The sequence below is a fragment of the Mercenaria mercenaria genome, chromosome 7 (assembly GCF_021730395.1).
Source record: "Mercenaria mercenaria strain notata chromosome 7, MADL_Memer_1, whole genome shotgun sequence".
Classification (NCBI taxonomy): domain Eukaryota; kingdom Metazoa; phylum Mollusca; class Bivalvia; order Venerida; family Veneridae; genus Mercenaria; species Mercenaria mercenaria.
In genome coordinates, this window is record NC_069367.1 from 79,698,979 (window position 1) to 79,720,475 (window position 21,497).

The 21,497-nt window shown below is 36.2% G+C and overlaps 1 protein-coding gene across 22 annotated transcripts in view; it reads left to right on the top strand.

The window, feature by feature from the left end:
• The window catches only part of LOC123553825 (uncharacterized), a 62,162-nt gene extending 47,912 nt beyond the window's left edge, over positions 1–14,250 (top strand). For 20 of the 22 annotated variants that reach the window (XR_008371822.1, XR_008371833.1, XR_008371821.1 and 17 more), the window contains 7 exons: positions 278–363; positions 1,125–1,261; positions 4,476–4,757; positions 6,888–7,060; positions 8,292–8,384; positions 9,676–9,772; positions 12,482–14,250. The gene's annotated coding sequence lies outside the window, so the exon portion shown is untranslated. Of the gene's footprint in view, positions 1–277; positions 364–1,124; positions 1,266–4,475; positions 4,762–6,887; positions 7,061–8,291; positions 8,385–9,675; positions 9,773–12,481 lie in introns of all 22 variants that reach the window. The other 2 variants (XR_008371826.1, XR_008371829.1) reach the window with 2 other exon arrangements.
• The last annotated feature ends 7,247 nt before the right edge of the window (positions 14,251–21,497 follow it).

Sequence of the window (21,497 nt, forward strand, 5' to 3'; positions counted from 1 at the left end):
TGTGAAAACATAAATATTCATGAGGGGACTAATTTTTGTGGATTTCGTGGTTTGGTCAATCCATGAAATTTAATCCATACAAACAAGTAAAATTCCCATCCATTTTATGTTCAGAATTTGAAATCCATGAATTCATATCCCTACAAAATTGCAGTTTTGACCAAAACCACTAAAGTCTGTGCCCAACGAATTTAAATGATTTTTCAGTAATCTATTTTGTTTAATTGAGGTTTATATATGCTGTTATATTTTGTTTCATTGAGATATTTCTATCCAGGAATCTTCAGAAGCACATAATGACATGGTCGACATTATGGAAGTTCATGGAGTATGCCCCTGGCCAGACAGATCTTCATCTCTTAGGTATATATGAAATTTTGATGTTCTTCAGTGTTTATCAGCAACAGACAAATACGTTTTTCTTTTTTTAGTAGGGCTGGGATGATTTAAGTTTTGAAACTGGTTAACCATTTGTTTGAAATCGTATTGAACTGGTTTAATAAGCCGTTATATTAAAAATACTGTTTCCTTTCCTGACAACTGTATCAAGGTACTTCCGGCAGCTGACTTCATAAGAAACTTTATCGTTTGCTAGCAGTGTGACGATTAATAAGTCATATTTTGGTGTATCTTATTTTAAATAACTCACTACATGCAAATCCGAGAGTATTGATTATGTTCAGTTGATGTGTTTAGTGGAAATATACTGTGGGTCTGTGTGCTGGTCAAAGAAATGTATAAAAATACAACTCCTGTTTTCTGTTTTTTGAGAGCAATTACTGGTGTAGCAAAATTGAAACTGGTTTCAACTAGTAATCATCCCAGTCCTATGTTTTAGCTCACTGGAGCACAAAGTTCTTTACAAATGGCATTCATTTTCAAAGGGGGGCAAATTTCTCAGAATATTTTAAGTATCTGTCGCATTGGAAAGTAGGGCAGAACATGTATGGTCAGGTAAAATATTGGTAAAGATGATGTTCGTTTATCAGATATTTCTGTGTTTTGATGATATACTCCTAAACCTTAAATATGATAAAATCCTAGCAAGTTTATTAGTGTATTATATGTTTATTTTGATGGAATCCATTTTACAAGCTATATATTTGTATTTTTTTTTTCTTCAGAGGTTGAAGTTGCAAGTAGAGACTGACAATGACTGGACAGACAATGATAATGGTGAAGAGCTACTTTGGAAAACTTTTAATAATGGCCATTAACTTGCAGTCATTGATTCCAGTATTCCAGTCAGTGTATTCCTCTCGTAGGTAGCAAAATGATCAAGATACTGTTTGTCAAGTTGTTTTTTTTTGGTTTTTTTGACTGCTGTTTCAGAATTTTATTTTTTAGCTCGACTTTTCGAAGAAAAAGTAGAGCTATTGTACTGGCCGTGGTGTCTGCGTCACCGTTGGTTAAAGTTTTTAATAAAGTCAAATATCTCTGTTACTATCAAAGCTATTGACTTGAAACTTAAAATAGTTATTTACTATCAAAGTCTACACCAGGAGAAACAATCTCCATCACTCTGATTTGAATTTTGACAGAATTATGTCCCTTTTTAACTTAGAATTTTTTGTTAAAATTTTTGATACAGTCAAATATCTCTGTTACTATTAAAGCTTTTTACTTGAAACTCAAAATAGTTATTTGCTATCAAAGTCTACACCAGGAGACACAATTCCCATAATTCTGATTTGAATTTTGACAGGGTTATGCCCCGTTTTAACTTGTTTTTTTTTTTACTGGCAAAGCTCTAATTCAAAGTCAAGCGCGCTGTCTTATAGACTGCTCTTGTTCACATTAGCCGTTACCCTGCTAAATTTCTATAATGAACTTGTGCATATTTCAATTTGGACAGTACCATTATCTTTTAAAAGGGTTGCATACCAAAAAGATACTGACTGAATGGCAAATAGTGCAGATCATGATCAGACTGCATGGATATGCAGGCTGGTCATGATCTACACTGGTCACTAAGGCAGAATCATTTGTGCCAGCATAGTAAGGGTTAAAATTATAAGGTTATTAAATTTAAATGCCAGCTTACACACTTTTTGAAGCTCATGAAATTCTCTGTGGAATAAATTCTTTGTTAAGTTTAAAAGAAAATTGTAGCATTTGTAAATGTTGAGTTCTGTTCACACAGGCCTAGAGGGTGTGGACAGTAGCACTCACAGTGTAGACTCAGACCATGCAACATTTCAGTTTGTGTCAAGTTGCACCGCCAGTGTTTTTCTGCTTTTTTAGCTCACCTGAGCACAAAGTGCTCAGGGTGAGGTATTGTGATCGCTCACCGTCCGGCGTCCGTCCGTCCGTCCGTCCGTCCGTCCGTCTGTCCGTCCGTCCGTCCGTCCGTCCGTCCACACTTTCCTTTAAACAACATCTCCTCCTAAACCAACAGGCCAATTTTGATGAAACTTCATAGGGATGTTCCTTGGATGGCCCCCTTTCAAAATTGTTCAAAGAATTGAATTCCATGCAGAACACTGGTTGCCATGGCAACCGAAAGGAAAAACTTTAAAAATCTTCTTCTCAAAAACCAGAAGCCCTAGAGCTTAGATATTTGGTGTGAAGCATTGCCTAGTGGACCTCTACCAAATTTGTTCAAATCATGACCCTGGGGTCAAAATTGACCCGGCCCCAGGGGTCACTTGATTTTACATAAGAAAATCTTAAAAAATCTTCTTCTCAAAAACCAGAAGCCTTAGAGCTTAGATATTTGACATGTAGCATTGCCTAGTGGACCTCTACTAAAATTGTTCAAATCATGACCCCGGGTCTAAATTGACCCCGCCCCAGGGGTCACTTGATTTTACATAGGAAAATCTTCAAAAAATTTCTAAAAATAAACCAGAAGGCCTAGAGCTTAGATATTTCACATGTAGCATTGCCTAGTGGACCTTTACAAAATTTGTTCAAATCATGGCCCCCGGGGTCAAAATTGACCCCACCCCAGGGGTCACTTGATTTTACATAGGAAAATATTTAAAAAATCTTCTTCTCAAAAACCAGAAGTCCTAGAGCTTAGATATTTGACATGTAGCATTGCCTAGTGGACCTTTAGTAAAGTTGTTCAAATTATGACCCGGGGGTCAAAATTGACCCCGCCCTAGGGGTCACTTGACTTTACATAGGAAAATCTTCAAAAGTTTTCTAAAAATAAACCAGAAGGCCTAGAGCTTAGATATTTCACATGTAGCATTACCTAGTGGACCTCTACAAAATTTGTTCATATCATGACCCCCTGGGTCAAAATTGACCCCGCCCCAGGGGTCACTTGGTTTTACATAGGAAAATCTTCAAAAATTTTCTAAAAATAAACTAGAAGGCCTAGAGACTAGATATTTGACATGTGGCATTGCCTAGTGGACCTCTACAAAATTTGTTCAAACCTGGTCCCCCGGGGTCAAAATTGACTCCGCCCCAGGGTCACTTGATTTTACATAGGAAAATCTTTTTAAAAAATTCTAAAAATAAACCAGAAGGCCTAGATCTTAGATATTTGACATGTAGCATTGCCTATTAGACTTTTACAAAGTTTATTCAAATCATGACCCCTGGGGTCAAATTGACCCTGCCCCATGGGGTTACTTGATTGTACATAGAAAAATCTTCAAAATTTTCTAAAAATAAACCAGAAGAGCTTAGATATTTGACATGTAGCATTGCCTAGTGGACCTCTACAACAAGTTTTCAAATCTTGTTTTTAAAGTTACTTAAAGAAAATTTCAACTATATTTTCTCATAATTCTTTTGATTGATTTCTATTATGATCTTTTGACCTTGAAGACTTGTCCTTAAGTGCAATGATAACAGGTGAGCGATATAGGGCCATCATGGCCCTCTTGTCTATTTTATTAAAGTTTTTAACATTTAGTTACATGCTCATAGTCAGAGTACAAGGTGGCCAGTCACATTTGAGCAACATTTTATGGTATTTTACATTTTTCATATATTCAGTTAGAGATTTATTTTAGTAATAAAAAGACCTATTACCAAGACATAGATCCCTATTGGAAATGTATATTTTATTACTTTCTGTGAAAATTTGTAATTACCTCCCTTTTATATAAAAGTTTTTAAAAAGTTGTTTATTTCTTTTGATTTCAACATAATTTCTAGTCTAGCGCAACCAAGATAGACAAATTGTGGTAATAATTGTGCTTATATTCTTATGATTCCTTAGGAAAAATGTTTATTTAATTCATACTTACACTAAAATAATGCTATCTTGGTTGGTCAACCAGGATAAGGAAATCAAGTTTTACAAATACTTAAGTGAAAAGGTGATGTGTATTAAGAACTTCATGAACACAAATAAGTATAAATGATCGACTGATAAAGTTTTGAATGAATTCATTAGTTGACCAAAATAAACTTAACCACCTTAAATAGTAACAGATGGCCATTGTAGAACTAAAATACTAACAAAAAAGTAGTACAGCACCAAACAACCACAGATTAATTTATGTTTACAGCACACAAGAAGCAATACCAGGAAATATGTGGCATTCATCAGCCAGGTAGTCATTTACCCCAAGTGGCAAAGTTAGAGACAGCCTGACACTGAAATACCCATTCTTGGAAAAGGAGCAGAATATTTTGTGCTGTGGACACTGCAGAAGGGTGAATGTGCTGTGGACACTGCAGAAGGGTGAATGTTCTGTGGACACTGCAGAAGGGTGAATGTGCTGTGGACACTGCAGAAGGGTGAATGTGCTGTGGACACTGCAGAAGGGTGAATTTGACAGTTTTAACTTGTAGGTATCATGTTTGTATTGTTACCTTTTAAATTACTATATATGTTAGCAAGTGCACTTATTAGCTTAGCTATTATGTAGGGAAAATACTTAAAAAATCATCTGATGCTCTTTGCATGACTGTTTAATTATAATTACCTGATGACCCTAAGTAATATGTTGTCACTTGACTGTGACATTGACGTAATGACCTACTTTCTTGTTTTTAGCTCACCCGAGCCAAAGGCTCATGGTGAGCTATTGTGACAGCTCAATGTCCGTCATACGTCGTGTGTCCGTCAACATTTTCTAAAAAAATCTTCTTGAAAACCACTGGGCAGAATTACACCAAACTTCACAGGAATGATCCTTGGATGGCCCCCTTTCAAAATTGTTCAAAGTATTGAATTCCATGCAGAACTGTTTGCCACGGCAACCAAAAGGAAAAACTTTAAAAATCTTCTTCTCAAAAACAGGAGCCCTAGAGCTTAGATATTTGGTATGAAGCATTGCCTAGTAGACCTCTAGCAAATTTGTTCAAATCATGACCCCGGGATCAAAATTGACCCCGCCCCAGGGGTCACTTGATTTTACATAGGAAAATCTTTAAAAATCTTCTTCTCAAAAACCAGAAGCCCTAGAGCTTAGATATTTGACATGTAGCATTGCCTAGTGGACCTCTACTAAAATTGTTCAAATCATGACCCTGGGGTCAAAATTGACCCCGCCCCAGGGGTCACTTGATTTTACATAGGAAAATCTTAAAAAATTTTCTAAAAATAAACCAAAAGGCCTAGAGCTTAAACTGAAACTGCTTTATTTGATTAAACACCTAATTTTACACATAGTATATTCACTGGTGTTGTACATTAAATTATACCAGATTTATATAGCGCCAAAGGCGCTTTACATAGTTCAAATGCAGCCTGTGTACACAGGGCACATAATTCATCCTCTACTAGTACAGACACAGAGCGATCTGACCAGAGGGACAGAGTGAGACAAAGCCCCCACGACAGAGAGATCAGAAATCAGATACAGGCTTATCCGGCTAACTTAGTCTAGCTCGTTTCGAATAGACAGCCTGGTTCTTTAACGTGCCCAGTGTATAGCACTGATACACGCAAGGATTGCCTGGGTTCCTGACCAGTACACCTCTAGTTCTGTGGGAAACACTGAAAAGCGTTTCTGAAAATTTCGAGTAGCTGCCGGGGATCGAACCCCGACCTCAGGATTGGAAGGCCAGTGTGCAAACCACCGAGCTTAGATATTTGACATGTAGCATTGCCTAGTGGACCTCTACAAAAGTTGTTCAAATCATGACCCCGCCCCAGGGGTCACTTTATTTTACATAGGAAAATTTTCAAAATTTTCTAAAAATAAACCAGAAGGCTTAGAGCTTAGATATTTGACGTGTAGCATTGCCTAGTAGAACTCTACAAAATTTGTTCAAATCATGACCCCCTGGATCAAAATTGATCCTGCCCCAGGGGTCACTTGATTTTACATCAGAAAATCTTCAAAGAATTTCTAAAAACAAACCAGAAGGCCTAGATCTTAGATATTTGACATGTAGCATTGCCTAGTAGACTTCTACAAAATTTGTTCAAATCATAATCCCCTGGGTCAAATTGACCCCGCCCCATGGGGTTACTCAATTGTACATAGAAAAATCTTCAAAATTTTCTAAAAATAAACCAAAAGGCCTAGAGGTTATATATTTGACATGTAGCATTGCCTAGTGGACCTCTACAAAATTTGTTCAAATCTTGAACACCCCCCCACACCCCTGGGTCAAATTGACCCAGCCCCAGGGGTTACTTGATTGTACATGGAAATTTTCCAAAAACAATTTAAAAATCATCAGTTTGACATTTGAAACATGTAGCTCATATTACTCAGGTGAGCAATCCAGGGTCATCATGACCCTCTTGTTTAAGATACAGCCTTGAAATTTTGATGACTTACAGTTTTGCACACAAATCGTAAAACTTAATTTCATTGACCATGAATGTGACCTACTGACTTTCTTGATATTTTATCATCAGTTTGACATTTAAAACTTGTTGCTCATATTACTCAGGTGAGCGATCCAGGGTCATCATGACCCGCTTGTCTTACATGGCTATCAAAGTTTCAAACTTTTTACAGCTCACACCTTCTATATGAGTAAGGTGTATGATACAGTAGGAAAGTTGTCAAGAGTGTCGTTAGCCATTGGACATGTGGTACATACAATTAGTGGTGGAGAAATGGACCTGGTCAGACAGTTGGACAATAAATGTGTATGAAACGATCACCATGGTGCTTGTCTAATGGAAAGGGTGAGTAATGTAAAGGTTATTCAGCAGACAAAAATATGTGCCCCTGTAGAATATAGTGTACGGGATGGGGACAACACAGTGTACACCTGTAGAATATATTGTGCAGGATGGGGACAACACATCATACCCCTGTAGAATATATTGTGGGGATGGGGACAACACAATGTAGTCCTGTAGAATATATTGTGCAGGATGGGGACAACACATCATACCCCTGTAGAATATATTGGGGGGATGGGAACAACACAATGTAGCTCTGTAGAATATATTGGGGGGATGGGAACAACACAATGTAGCTCTGTAGAATATATTTTGGGGGATGGGGACAACTCGATATACTCCTGTAGAATATATTGTGGGGGATGGGGACAACTCAATGTACCCCTTTTGAATATCTTGTGGAGGGGTTGGGACAACACAGTGTACCCCAGTAGAATATAAAATATTTTCAAATGTTATTGTTAGTCTCAGTTTTGTTACTTTATTTGACTTGTTTGTTTTTGGTTATTTGTTCAGGTTTTTCTTCTTGCTTGACAGGTGTTACCAGTTTTATTCAGCAGTTTGTTCCAGTTGTGTCCTGCAGTTTGTTCCAGTTGTGTCCTGCAGTTTGTTCCAGTTGTGTCCTGCAGTTTGTTCCAGTTTGTGTCCAGCAGCTTGTTCCAGTTGTGTCCAGCAGCTTGTTCTGGTTGTGTCCTGCAGTTTGTTCCGGTTGTGTCCTGCAGTTTGGTCCAGCAGCTTGTTCAAGTTGTGTCCAGCAGTTTGTTCCAGTTGTGTCCAGCAGCTTGTTCCAGTTGTGTCCTGCAGTTTGTTCCAGTTGTGTCTGCAGTTTGGTCCAGTTGTGTCCAGCAGCTTGTTCAAGTTGTGTTCAGCAGTTTGTTCCAGTTGTGTCTAGCAGCTTGTTCTGGTTGTGTCCTGCAGTTTGTTCCAGCAATTTGTTCCAGTTTTATACTGCAGTTTGTTGCAGTTCCTGAATTTATTCTTCCTGAGTCTTTGTAGAAGTAAGTTTATCTTTAAAAAGCTAGAACACAATATAACTATTGTGTATGGAAGCATTTAGTGGTATTACCATCATAAGATAGCATCATGCAGACTAGATATTTATTCAGCATTCATAATAGGAAGAAAGTAAAAACAAGTAATATTTATGCATAATAGTTTTATATTTCTGTTTAGAGAAGTAACAGTATTCAATTTTTAAGTTTTTGTTGACATTTACCCATTTGTCTCTTAGGTTAACTTTAAAGCAGGACTTGCTCTGTCATTCGCGGGGAAAAACACGAAATGGAGACGATCACTTACCAGCACAGTTGACTTTAGAAGTCAGGTGATTTTTTAAACATTACTTTCTTACATCATTGTGCAAATGTTGAGTATAAGTCAAGCATAGAAATTTAGATTAGAATGTTCCACATATGAATTTGACTGAAAGAAATATGTCTCAAGTCATTTCTTACCCATATTGCATCATAATTATGAGAAAATTGTTGTCTGCTTACAGAGGATAGGTCAGTAAAAGGAGAAATACTGGACAGCTGAATATACAATATAAACTTGTTTAACCCTTACCCTGCTAATTTTCTATAATGAACTTTAGTTTTGGACGGTGCTATTTACTGTTAAAAGGGGTGCTAACCAAAAAGTTTCTGACTGAATGGCAGACAGTTCAGATCTTGATCAGACTGCACAGATATACAGGTTGATCATTATCTACACTGGTAGCTAAAGCAGATTTGTGTCCAGCAGGATAAGGGTTAATGGCCGTCTGGTCAACAGTCGAGTTTGAAAGACTGAGGGCAATAGTTTTGACTATTTACTGCCTAACCGCCTGTTAAATGTGTTTTATCACTTCAGAAATAAGTTTTTGTAATTTTTTCTACAAACTGTTGACCAGTGATTAATATGAGGAGAATTATAGTCTGTACTTAATGGCTTGCCAGGTGATAGTCATAAGGCCTAAAAAAAAATTCTTTGTTTCCGGTAACATGCTCAAAAAAATTAGGGAAGGTAGGTCGGAAAAAAACATTTTTTGGAATTTTTTTTTAAGGGAGACTTTTCGGAAATTATTTTTGTGTCAAAAAATGAATACAAATAAGGGGATTATGCCTTTAGAGCATCAGTAAGTTGATTTCTAACATCACTGGCCATGTTTAAAGCATAAAAAGTGCAGTTTTGCAACTTTTTCTTAAAAAGTTGGAAAAAAAAATTCTCCAAGGCCATAAAAACATTTAGGGTAGGTCGGGATACTGGAAACAAACAGTTTGTTTTTTTTACGCCTAACTATTGCCAGAAATAAGTTTTCACACTTTAATTCCTAAAGTTTTGACTTATTTGCTCAGTAATGAATACAGACTGGACATACAACATTAAACTGATCACCTGCACATTGTATCAGTACTCCTGTTATAGTATCACCAGTGTTAACAACATCCATGTAGAGAAAACTGATCTCTGTAAGGGCAGATTTCTCTGAAGTAGATCTGTATCATCTTTTCTTAGACTTTTTTTTTTTACAAAGATTGCAACTAACTTAGGATATCGTTGGTAAATTTTCTGAAGTGGAGCATACAGAAATTATCTATTGCAACATAATGTATTTTCTTCAATTTCCTTTACAGGAATTGGCCAAAAAGGATGTTGATACTGATACAACTTCATCGTAGCAACTTCAGTCATACAGATTTATCACTATTGACCTAGAAACCATTGACCTAAGTAAGTTGCTTCTGATGCTTTTTAGCTCACCTGAGCCAAAGGCTCAGGGTGAGCTATTGTGATCGCTCACTGTCCATCGTCCGCCCGTCATCCGCCCGTCGTCCATCTCTCTACACTTGCTTTTAAATAACATCTCCTTCTAAACCACCAATTTTAGCTCATCTGATTTTTGAAAAAAAATGATGAGTTATTGTCATCACTTGAGCGGTTGTCGCGTCGGCGTCGCGTCTGCGTCGGCGTTGCCTGTTAAGTTTTATGTTTAGGTCAGCTTTCTCCTAAACTGTCAAAGCTATTGCTTTGAAACTTGGAATACTTGTTCACCATCATAAGCTGACCCTGTATAGCAAGAAACATAACTCCATCTGCTTTTGCAAGATTTATGCCCCTTTTGTACTTAAAAATATCAGATTTCTTGTTAATTTTATGTTTAGGTCAACTTTTCTCCTAAACTATCAAAGCTATTGCTTTGAAACTTGGAATACTTGTTCACCATCATAAGCTGACCTGTACATCAAGAAACATAACTCCATCTTGCTTTTTGCAGGATTTATTCCCCCTTTTGGACTTAGAAAATCAGTTTTCTTGGTTAAGTTTTATGTTTAGGTCAGCTTTTATCCTAAACTATCAAAGCTATTGCTTTAAAACTTGCAACACTTGTTCACCAACATAAGTTGACCCTGTACAGCAAGAAACATAACTCCGTCCTGCTTTTTGCAAGATTTATGGCCCCTTTTGGACTTAGAAAATATCAGATTTCTTGGTTAAGTTTTATGTTTAGGTCAACTTTTTCTCTTAAACTATCAAAGCTATTGCTTTGAAACTTGCAACACTTGTTCACCATCATAAGCTGACCCTGTACAGCAAGCAACATAACTCCATCTTGCTTTTTGCAATAATTATTGCCCCTTTTGGACTTAGAAAATCATTTTCTTGGTTGAGTATTATGTTTAAGTCAACTTTTCTCATAAACTATCAAAGCTATTGCTTTAAAACTTGCAACAGTTTTTCACCATCATAAGTGGACACTGTACATCAAGAAACATAACTCTATCCTGCTTTTTGCAAGAATGATGGCCCTTTTTAGACTTAGAAAATCATGGGTAGGACAATATTTCTATTACACAAAAAAAAATCAGATGAGCGTCAGCACCCGCAAGGCGGTGCTCTTGTTATGAAACTTCCCAGGGATGATCGTTGTAAGGTCTTCTTTAAAAATTATTCAAAGAATTGAATTCCATACAGAATTCTGGTTGCCATGGCAACTGAAAGGAAAATCTTCAAAAATTTTGTTGTTCAAAACCACATGGCTTAGGTCTTTGAAATTTGGTATGCATCTACCAAGATTGTTCAAGTTACCACCCTAGGTCAAATATGGCCCCACCCCGGGGGTCAAATCATTTATATAGAGATATACAGGGAAAACTTTGAAAATCTTCTTGTTCAAAACCACATGGCCTAGGGCTTTGATATTTATATAGTATGTAGCATCATCTAGTGGGCCTCAACCAAGATTCTTTAAGGTATAGGTCCATGTTTCGGAGAAAAAAAAGTTTGAATGTTTTCAAATCATAGAAAGAAAGCATGTTTTTTCATGAAAATATAACAGCATATAAAACATTTATATTATTGTACAAAACCATTGTCAATTTATTCATATATGTTTTGAATTCCGGAAAGGGACTACATGAAGGGGCCACACTTCTGGAAAGTCCAGCGCCTTTAAAAACACCATTTTTAAAAAGCTGTTACATTTTTGTTTTGAAGCATTTGCAACATCGTGCGAGTGTTTAAACTTTATATAACTAGGTAAAACATCGTTTTGACAATTGTTTACATCTATTTCTTTACAAATGGCATTCTTATTTAAAGGGGGACAACTCATTTAGAATATTTTGATTATCCAACTCCGTGGGACAGAACAGTAAAACATGTATTGGACAGATAAGTTGTGTGTCAAGATGCTGTTCATTCGCTAAAAAAATCTTTTGTTTTGTGATATACAGCTAAACCTTAAACCATTCCTTTAGGGTAATGTATAGCCCCACCCAGGGGGGTCACATGGTTTATATAGACTTGTATAGGAAGAAAACTTTAAAAATTTCTTGTCTGAAACCACAAGACCTAGGCTTTTGATATTTGGTATGTTGCATTGCCTAGTTTTCCTCTACCAAGATTATTCAAATTATGCCCCAAAGTTGAAAGAGGCCCTACCCAGGGGTGTCCCAAGTTTTACATAGACTTAATATAAAGGAGGAAACTTTGAAAACCTTCTTGCCTGATACTGCAAGGCATAGGCTTTTGATATTTGGTATGTTACCTTGCCTAGTGTTCCTCTATCAAAATTGTTCAAATTATGCCCCTGGGATGAAAAGAGGCCCTGCCCTGGGGTCCCAAATTTAACATAGACTTATATAGGGAAACAAATCTTATCAGAAAGTTCAAGGCCTAGGCCTTTGATATTTGGTATGTAGCTTTGCCTAGTTGATCTCTTAACAAGACTGTTCAAATTATGCCCCTGGGGTGAAAAGAGGCCCTGCCCTGAGGATCGTTTGTTATAATATTTATGAGTTTTATAGGAATAAATGGTTCAAAAATTATCAGATCATATTTCCTAGACTGTTTAACTATAATTACCTGATGACCCCATGTGTTTCACACATAGATTTTTTAGAGTGATATACAGTAAATTGAGATATTTCTTTTATGTAGTTCAATATGGGAAGATGCCACATGTCACACAAAGCCGCATACCACAACAAATCGTTGTAGCACAGATATCTGTGTCACACCTAAAAAGGAAATTTCACCAGAGGCACAAAGGATCACCAGGATTGCATGGAATATTCAGACTCAATGATGATAAAAAGCACAAAGTCCAACACATTTGTACCTGAAATTAAGTTGACTGTAGTGAAATTGTGTACTTGGCTTGAAAAGATCCTAAAGCGATTTTGGTAGCCCGTTTTGGAAGACAGTTTGATTTTCCAGTTCTTGTTTCAGCTCTACTGTGCACAAAAATAACTAGGACATTATTCAGCTGAGTTTCTTCTAAAAAGTATTCTTTTACCAGTGTTCAAGAAACTGTACCCTAAACAGTCATACTTGCTATGACACTACTTGGTATTCGGTACAATGCCTATAACTGACAGAAAGACAAATTTACTATGAAAAACTGGGAAGGCCTGCCAAGGGTTTTCATATGTTAAAGAAAAATTTCAAGCAATGACCTATTCTCATGATGAATTTGGTACCATAATGTTCATTATCTTAATATCTTAAGTAAAAAATGACAGTTGTAATTGGAAATTCGAATTGTGTTATTTTACTCTATATTTAAGAAAATTAATATATTCAGACTTGTAATTTTTTTCATTTGTTAAAATGTTATATTATAGCTTTAAGCCTTAATACCCTCTTTTTACAATTTGCCTAAAGAAACACTTTAGTTGTACTTGTTTATTATTTAGCCATTTCCTTGATGAAAAATACACAACAGACTTCTAGCTCAAGACTTTCCAAGGTTGACAAGTTATTACTTTCTTTGATTTTGCTTAAGTTTGATAATTATTGTTAAATACTTTTGTTCAAAATTTAATAAGGTGTATAATGTTATATTTTAATAGTAAGGAGAAGACAACCTGTACTGTAAGCTATGTAAGCTAATATAGCTTTCTGTCCAATGCCTGAAATGTTTAGTGATTGTCCTGTTCGTCCGTTTGTTCCTCCGTCTGTCCGTCAGTACGAGGTTAACCAAATGGGACCGTTTCATCTAGCATCAATACCCCTTACTAGAATGACTTGATACTAATACAGATGTAAACTGTGACCATTCCTCATCTTCAAACATCACCTGACCTCAGTTTGACCTTGACTTTGTTTTGGACTTGGGTGCAGAATCTATCGACAAGGATGCCACTGGGGGCATCAAGCGTTTATTGAACGCAGCTTCTTGTTTGTAAATATTTCATGACTTTCTGAATAAAAATGTTTAAATTAAAACCATAAGTAAAGTATATAAACCCCAAACTTTTAAAGAGCAAGAAGACAAAATTTCAGTCCAACTCGTGTATAAAATTAACTTTGTGATATTTTTCTTAGTAATAAGTAGACATTTGATTTTATATCTGTATAGATTTTTGTACAGTTAATTCAGGTGTATACAAGACAATATTTGTAAAGATTTTTTTATGTTTTAAGCTACCTAATTATTTATATTAGAGAAAACTGTTAAATTTTAATTACTTTATAAGTGTACGTGTATAAGTGCAACCTCTGAAGAGCAACACCCTTTGGGAGATACAAATATTGACTGTTGTGTGGAGGTTGTTGTTCTTGAGAGGTAAATTTGATTATATATTTCAGCTTAGGGAAATTTTGATGGCGTTGTTATAGAGAGGTTTTTGCTTAAGAGAGGACCGCTCTGAAGAGGTTGTACTATACTTATATATTATTGAGCTTTAGGGACTCCATTGGAAATAAGTGAATGGTTTATCCCAGGCAGAAAAATCATCATTTTTTCCTGATTATTATGTATTAGCTTGATTACACTTGTAAAGTACAAATATATAAGGGTTTACAGCATATTTATTATTTCTACTATTTTTGATTTCTGAACCACTTTGTATTTCTGTTATAATTGGATTTTATGCCTGAATAAAATTGAATTGAATTGAACTGAATTGGATTTGAAACTGAAACTGAACTGAACTGAATTTTAAATTGAAACAACTGAATTTTAAACTGGAACCAAATTGAACTGAACTGAATTTGAAACAGAAACTGAACTGAATTTTAAACTGTTACTGAATGAACTGAATTCTGAACTGGAACTGAACTGAATTTGAAACAGAAACTGAACTGAATTTGAAACAGAAACTGAACTGAATTTTAAACTGAGCTGAACTGAATATAGCAGGGTAAAAAACTACAGTACAGCTTGCATAAAGAGACCACTAAAGGGAAGGAAAAAACATGGTCTGTTTATGCAACATAGTTTGTTCTTTGATAAAAAAGGAACTGAAAAAGTGGTCTCTTAATGCAAGTAGTCTCTAAATCAAATATACTTGATGAAACTTTTAATGCTTTTGTGCTGTAAATTTTGTAATGTAGTTTTGTTGTGTTTATGATGATTTCTCTAAATAAACTTTAAACATTATTTCTCTTATTTATTACAATATTTACAGCTGACAGATGCATATTAGTTCAAATAAAATGACATGAGATGTGTGTGCCATTGACCAGTCCATTTACTTTTGCTAATACTATGTCATCATTTTCATCAAAATTTCTAGTAATCACCTCCCTTTTGAAGAGTATACTCACGATTTGATTAAGGTACTGTCTCCTACATCGCTGATTTACTGCTGTCTGTCACAAATCTTGTCCGCAATCTTAAATCAAACATTTCTCATGCAATCTGCACCAAATTTGAACAAAATGTGTCTGCATGACCATAAGTCCATGACGAAGTTCTTTTGCTAGCCAAACCACTTTGGAATTATGGCCCTTGAAAATCAGCCTTTTTAGCTTGACTTTTCGAAGAAAAAGTAGAGCTATTGTACTGGCCCCGGCGTCGGCTTCGGCGTCACCGTTGGTTAATGTTTTTGATAAAGTCAAATATCTGTTATACTGTCAAAGCAATTGACTTGAAACTTAAAATAGTTATTTACTATCAAAGTCTACACCAGGAGAAACAATCCCCATTTGATTTGATTTGAATTTTGACTTTTTAACTTAGAATTTTTGGTTAAAGTTTTTGATAAAGTCAAATATCTTTGTTACTATCAAAGCTATTGACTTGTAACTTAAAATACTTATTTACCATCAAAGTCTACATCAGGACAAACAATCCCCATAAATCTGATTTCAGTTTTGACAGAATTATGCCCCTTTTAACTTAGAATTTTTTTTTTTAATTTTTAATAGTCAAATATCTCTGTTACTGTTAAAGCTTTTGACTTGAAACTTAAAATAGTTATTCACTATCAAAGTCTACACCAGGAGAAACAATTCCCATAACTTTGGTTTGAATTTTGATAGAGTTATGTCCCTTTTTAACTTGGATTTTTTTTTACTGGCAAAGCTCTAATTCAGAGTCAAACACTGAGAAAAGTCTGGCGCGCTGTCTTACGGACAGCTCTTGTTACTCTTGTCCACACTCTGAGTTGAACATTTCTCATCTGATCTTCACCAAACTTAAAAAAATGTATTTGCCAATATGTCCTCTGCCAAGTTTGATTACTAGCCAAATCCCAGGTTAATAAATCAATATCTTATTAAACTATAAACTTAAAATAGGTTATTTACTTTCAAAGTCTAATTGTAGGAGAAACAACATACTTTGATTATGAACTTTGACTTTTTAACTAGAATTTAGGCAGTTTGTGATGAAGACATAATTTTTTACTCAAAGCAGACTTGTTTTATAATTATCTAACAAAGTCTACATTTAGACATCAATCTAAAACTATCAGTTACATGAGATGCCCTTTAACTTAGATTTTTTTTGTATGATGTCAAATTCTCCGTCTACCCTTTCTAAGTTTTTATTGTTAAAGTTTCACTACTATATTTTCTCCTTATCTCTGTAATTACCTGATGGATTTGCTTTAAACTTAAAATAGTTTTTCCTCATTATCACCCACATCATCTGGCATAAGGGCCATAACACTCGCACCAATATTTTATTAATTGTCTCCCCTGTTTACTTAGAATTTCAGGTTAAAGTTTTCATGCACTTTCACTCTTATCTCAGTTATTACTAAGTGGAGTGAAATAGTTGTTCCACTTTATCACTTACATCATATAACACAAGGTCCATAACTCTGGTACAAAAATTTCATGAGTTATGCCTCCCTTTTACATAGAATTTCAGGTTAAAGTTTTCATGCACTTTCCTTCATATCTCAGTTATTACTAAAAGGGTTTGATTCAAACTTAAAATGGTCATTTAACATCATCACTCACATCATATAACTCAAGAGCCATAACTTTTGCTCCAATATTTCAAGAATAATCTCCCCTTTTTACATAGAATTTCAGGTTAAAGTTTAGATGCACTTTCACTTTTATCTCAGTTATTACTAAATGGATTTGATTCAAACTTAAAATAGTTGTTCCACCCACATATGACACAAGGTTCATAACTCTGTTACCAATATTTCACAATTGATGGCTCCCCACTTTTGCCGCGACTTTCAGGTTAATTTTGATGCATTTTCACTGTATGTTATTACTGAATGAATTTGGTTCTAACAAAACCAAAGGACCTAGGGCTTTGATATTTTGTATGAAACATCATTTAATAGTCCTCTATCAAGATTGTTCAAATTACCCCCTAGGATAAAGTATGGCCTCGTCCTTGGAGTCATAGGGTTTATGTAGACTTACATAGGGAAAACTATGAAAATCATCTTGTACAAAACCACATGGCCTAGGGCTTTGATATTTGGTATTTACCATCGTGTAGTAGTCCTTTACCAAGATCGTTAAAATTATCTCCGTGGGGTTAAAACTGGCCCCGCCCCTGGGGGCACATGGTTTAGTCTTAGTACGTGGCAAGCTCTAGTGGTTCTCTACCAAGATAGTTCAAATCATGACCTTGGGGTCAATATATGCCACGCCCAGGGTACCCCTTGTTTTACACTGACTTGTATAGGAAAAATCTTGTCCAGAGCCATAAGACCCAGACCTCAGATATTTGGTATTTAGTATTGCCTAGTGTTCAACTAACAAATTTGTTAATCCCCCACCCCGCTCCCCAAAGTGTTGTGGGGTTATAGGAATGGTCTCCGTCCATCCTTCAGTCCTTCCATCTTCTGTCCTTCTGTAACATTTTTTGTCCGCTCTGTGTCTCGTAAACCCCTTGAAGGATTTTCATGAAACCGGTCAAATGATCACCTCATCAAGATGATATGCTGAACCCATGAGTCGGCAATGTTGGCTCAAGGTCAAGGTCACAACGCCGGGTCAAAGGTTTGAGCCTTCCATTTTGTGTCCGCTCTGTATCTCCTAAACCCCTTGAAGGATAATCATGAAACTTAGGTCAAATGATCACCTCATCAAGGCGATGTGCAGAACCCATGAGTCAGCCATGTCAGCTCGAGGTCAAGGGTTTGAGCCTTCCATTTTGTGTCCGCTCTGTATCTCCTAAACCCCTTGAAGGATTTTCATCAAACTTTGGTCAAATGATCACCTCATCAAGGTAATGTGCAGAACTCATGAGTCAGCCATGCTGGCTCAAGGTCAAGGTGACAACGCCGGGTCAAAGGTTTGAGCCTTCCATTTTGCGTGCGCTCTGTATCACCTAATCCCCTTGAAGGAGTCATATGAAACTTGGGCCAAATGATCAAGACGATGTGCAGAACTTATGAGTCGGCATTATTGGCTCAAGGTCAAGGTCACAACTCAAGGTCAAAAGTTTGAGCCTTCCATTTTGTGTCCGCTCTATATCTCCTAAACTCCTTGAAGGAATTTTATAAAACTTAGGTCAAATGAATACCTCATCAAGGCAATGTGCAGAACCCATGAGTCAGCCATGTCAGCTCAAGCTCAAGGTCACAACTCGAGGTCAAAGGTTTGAGCCTTCCATTTTGTGTCCCATCTGTATCTCCTAAACCCCTTGAAGGATTTTCATCAAACTTGGGTCAAATGATCACTTTATCAAGAACTCATGAGTCAGCCATGTCAACTCAAGGTCAAGGTCACAACTCAAGGTCAAAGGTTTGAGATCTCTATCTCCTAAACCATCATTAACCGATTTGGTATAGGTTACTGTAACATTAACATTTCAGTGACCCACAAACGCCAATTAACCCCAACCCATTAAAAAAGTAGAAGTCATCAACGGAACATAGAAAATAATGTTAAGAATGTTGGCCATATGTAATGACCGCTAAACAGTCTGGGTTATAAACTGACAATTGGTAATCACCTCATGAAATTTGATGGTTCTTATTCAAAGTTGTTTTGATCGGATTTTTTTCTTAACCGCGAGGTAACTTTGACTATTAGCATCAAGAACAACTGGAGATCCGGTTATTGACTGGAAATAGTTTTCAGATCATACCACAAAAATGAGAAAATGTTCAGATATATAACATTTATATAGGTCTGTCCCTATAGGCCCTATCCCAGTGTATGAAACTGAACAGCAACCAACATCCATGACAGAATAAGACTCACTAAACCTGTCCAACTTACGTCAGTATTGTATTTTTAACCTTTAGCCTGCTGGTCTCGACTGATTCTGCCTTTGCGACCAGTGTAGATCATGCGTGCAGTCTGATCATGATCTGCACTGTACGCTATTCATTCAGTATGTTTTTAGTAAGCACCCCTTTAAACAGTTACTGGTACTGTCCAAACTGAAGGATGGACAAGTTCATTATAGAAATTTAGCAGGGTAATGGTTAACAAGCGCCAGGCCAGGCAGATCTGTCCAACACTTTGAAACACTACAGCCAGCACCAGAGGCTGGCAATGATGGCAACAACAAGTAAATATGACAGCTGCAGTGTGATCAGTGAAGAAAAAGTCTTAAGACAATGTATTTCAGAGATTTCGCGGCATTATTTTAAATTTTTGATAACTGTTATATTATGCGAAAACAGCAGGTGATAGTTCTTATATTTTTGTGAAAGGTTTTACATTTCAATTAATATTTATATCTCCAAGGTTAAATTTGTTTAATAAACACACTTGTTGGTAAGGCTCTATGGGTAGGGAAGTGTGTAGTATTTCTTTCTTAAATAGTATATGATGGCACCATTAACCGGGAGGAGGTTTGAACCTCTATGTGCAGCCCGTCTGGGCGTACCAGATGCTTTAAGCACCGGTATTGGCAACTGGGGTAAAATGTCCTCAAGGACTGTTATATACAATAAGGCTGTTATTATTATTATTGTCATTACTAATATTGCTATAATAACTATTATCATAATTATTATGTACAACGCCATTGAATATATCATTGTATAAAAATAGGCGTTTAACCCTTAGCCTGCTGCAGGCGAATTTAACAGCCTTTGCAAACAGCGTCTGATCAGGTTTCAAGCTGTTTGCTACTCTGACAATATTTCTTCCAATTTTGAGAATGACTGAACTTACAATTTTAGCAGACGACATTTCCAGCAGACGATAATTTATCTAGCATGCTAAAGGTTAATCAAATTATTCAGTTGCAACGTTCTTCTAAAGATGACGTAGTAGCTGTCCGGGATTCGCGATTCATGGATTTGCTGATCCTGATTCTGTCCCTCATTTCACATGAACACCGTAAAGAAGTTTCATTTCTTAAATACACGTCTTGATATTTTTTGAAGACAGAATAAAACAAATTATAGAGCATATGATTACAAAAGGTTGTACTCGTCACTACTTCTTCTTGCAGAATCGTAATACAGTGTGGCTGAGGTTTTATTGGGGGGGGGGGGGGGGGGGAACAAAATCGATTAACTTTAATGTTATGACTAATGGTATTCTAGTAAACCCTCTATTACTGCACATCGTAGGACATAACATTTATATATGTATCAGTGTGAAGCGGTTGTGTTTTGCTCCTGTTTGTTCCTAGGCTGTTATTTGATTTACAGCCAGCCAACCTCACACTTGTATTATATAACGCATTTTTTTCGTGTTTTAACATTGGCAGAATCCCGAGGGACTGGTTGGTGCCCGAGCCCGGTGGGACGAGGGTACTGGTGAACGTGTCCCGAGGAATTCTAAGTTGTTACAGCACGTTAAATGAACATGCGTTATCGCTATTCTAGAATTAAGGTGGAGTGCGACCTTTAAATTTTGTTTAGATAGATCTATGAAAAATTAACGGAAGAAAATTGAGGATATTTCTGATTTATTCCAGTTTTCCGTTTGGCTCTTATTTAAGCCACATTAGTTTGGTGCGCTGTCAAACTTGGAGTCTAACGGCACTTTTTGGGCGTCATTTCTTGGCGTCATTTTCATTGTTTCTGTACGGTTTTCAGCATATCCCTGTTTTAGCTGGAAGCGGACGCGACTGAAATTTATATATTTTTAAAAGCTTTAAAATTTCCTTTCCTGTGATATAAATTTCGTGAATGATCTATGACGTACCTTAAGATTATGACGCATTAAAGCATCAGACTTATACAAAACGTAACGTAGAGTTTAGCTGGAAAATTGTCCGTTTTTCGAGAATAACATTTTTTCAGGTCGAGGAATTTTGTTTAAATTTCAATCATAAATGCGCAAATATATTTACTTGCGTTTGATTAACAAAAAATTGTATGTCACCGAATTCGTTTTTTCAGTACCACCGATTTTGTTTCCCCACCCCCGAGCTGAAATGCGACGTTATTTGGTGGTATTTTTAAAATTGCGCTAAAATTTCGGCCGATTTCGGAAAACTTGTACTATGGAAGATGTTTTCGACATTCTATCGTAAAAATATACGTTCAATGAAAGCATATTCTGAAATATAAGAAATAACACATATACAGTAAATAGAATAATAGTAGGAAAAAATAGCCCCGGCTGGTTTTGAGTTGCGAACTTTTGGTTTTTGCTTCAACTATAATAATTTTTATTAGTATTCGATATTGATACGTAATTTTAATGGAATTACTTCTATTAAAACATCATTAAAAGTTTGTATTATCTTCATTATTGGTATTTAATGTGAATATGTGTTATCATTGACTCATGCATGTTACCGTTTCAAAATTTTCTGAAGGACAGCGAGACCGTA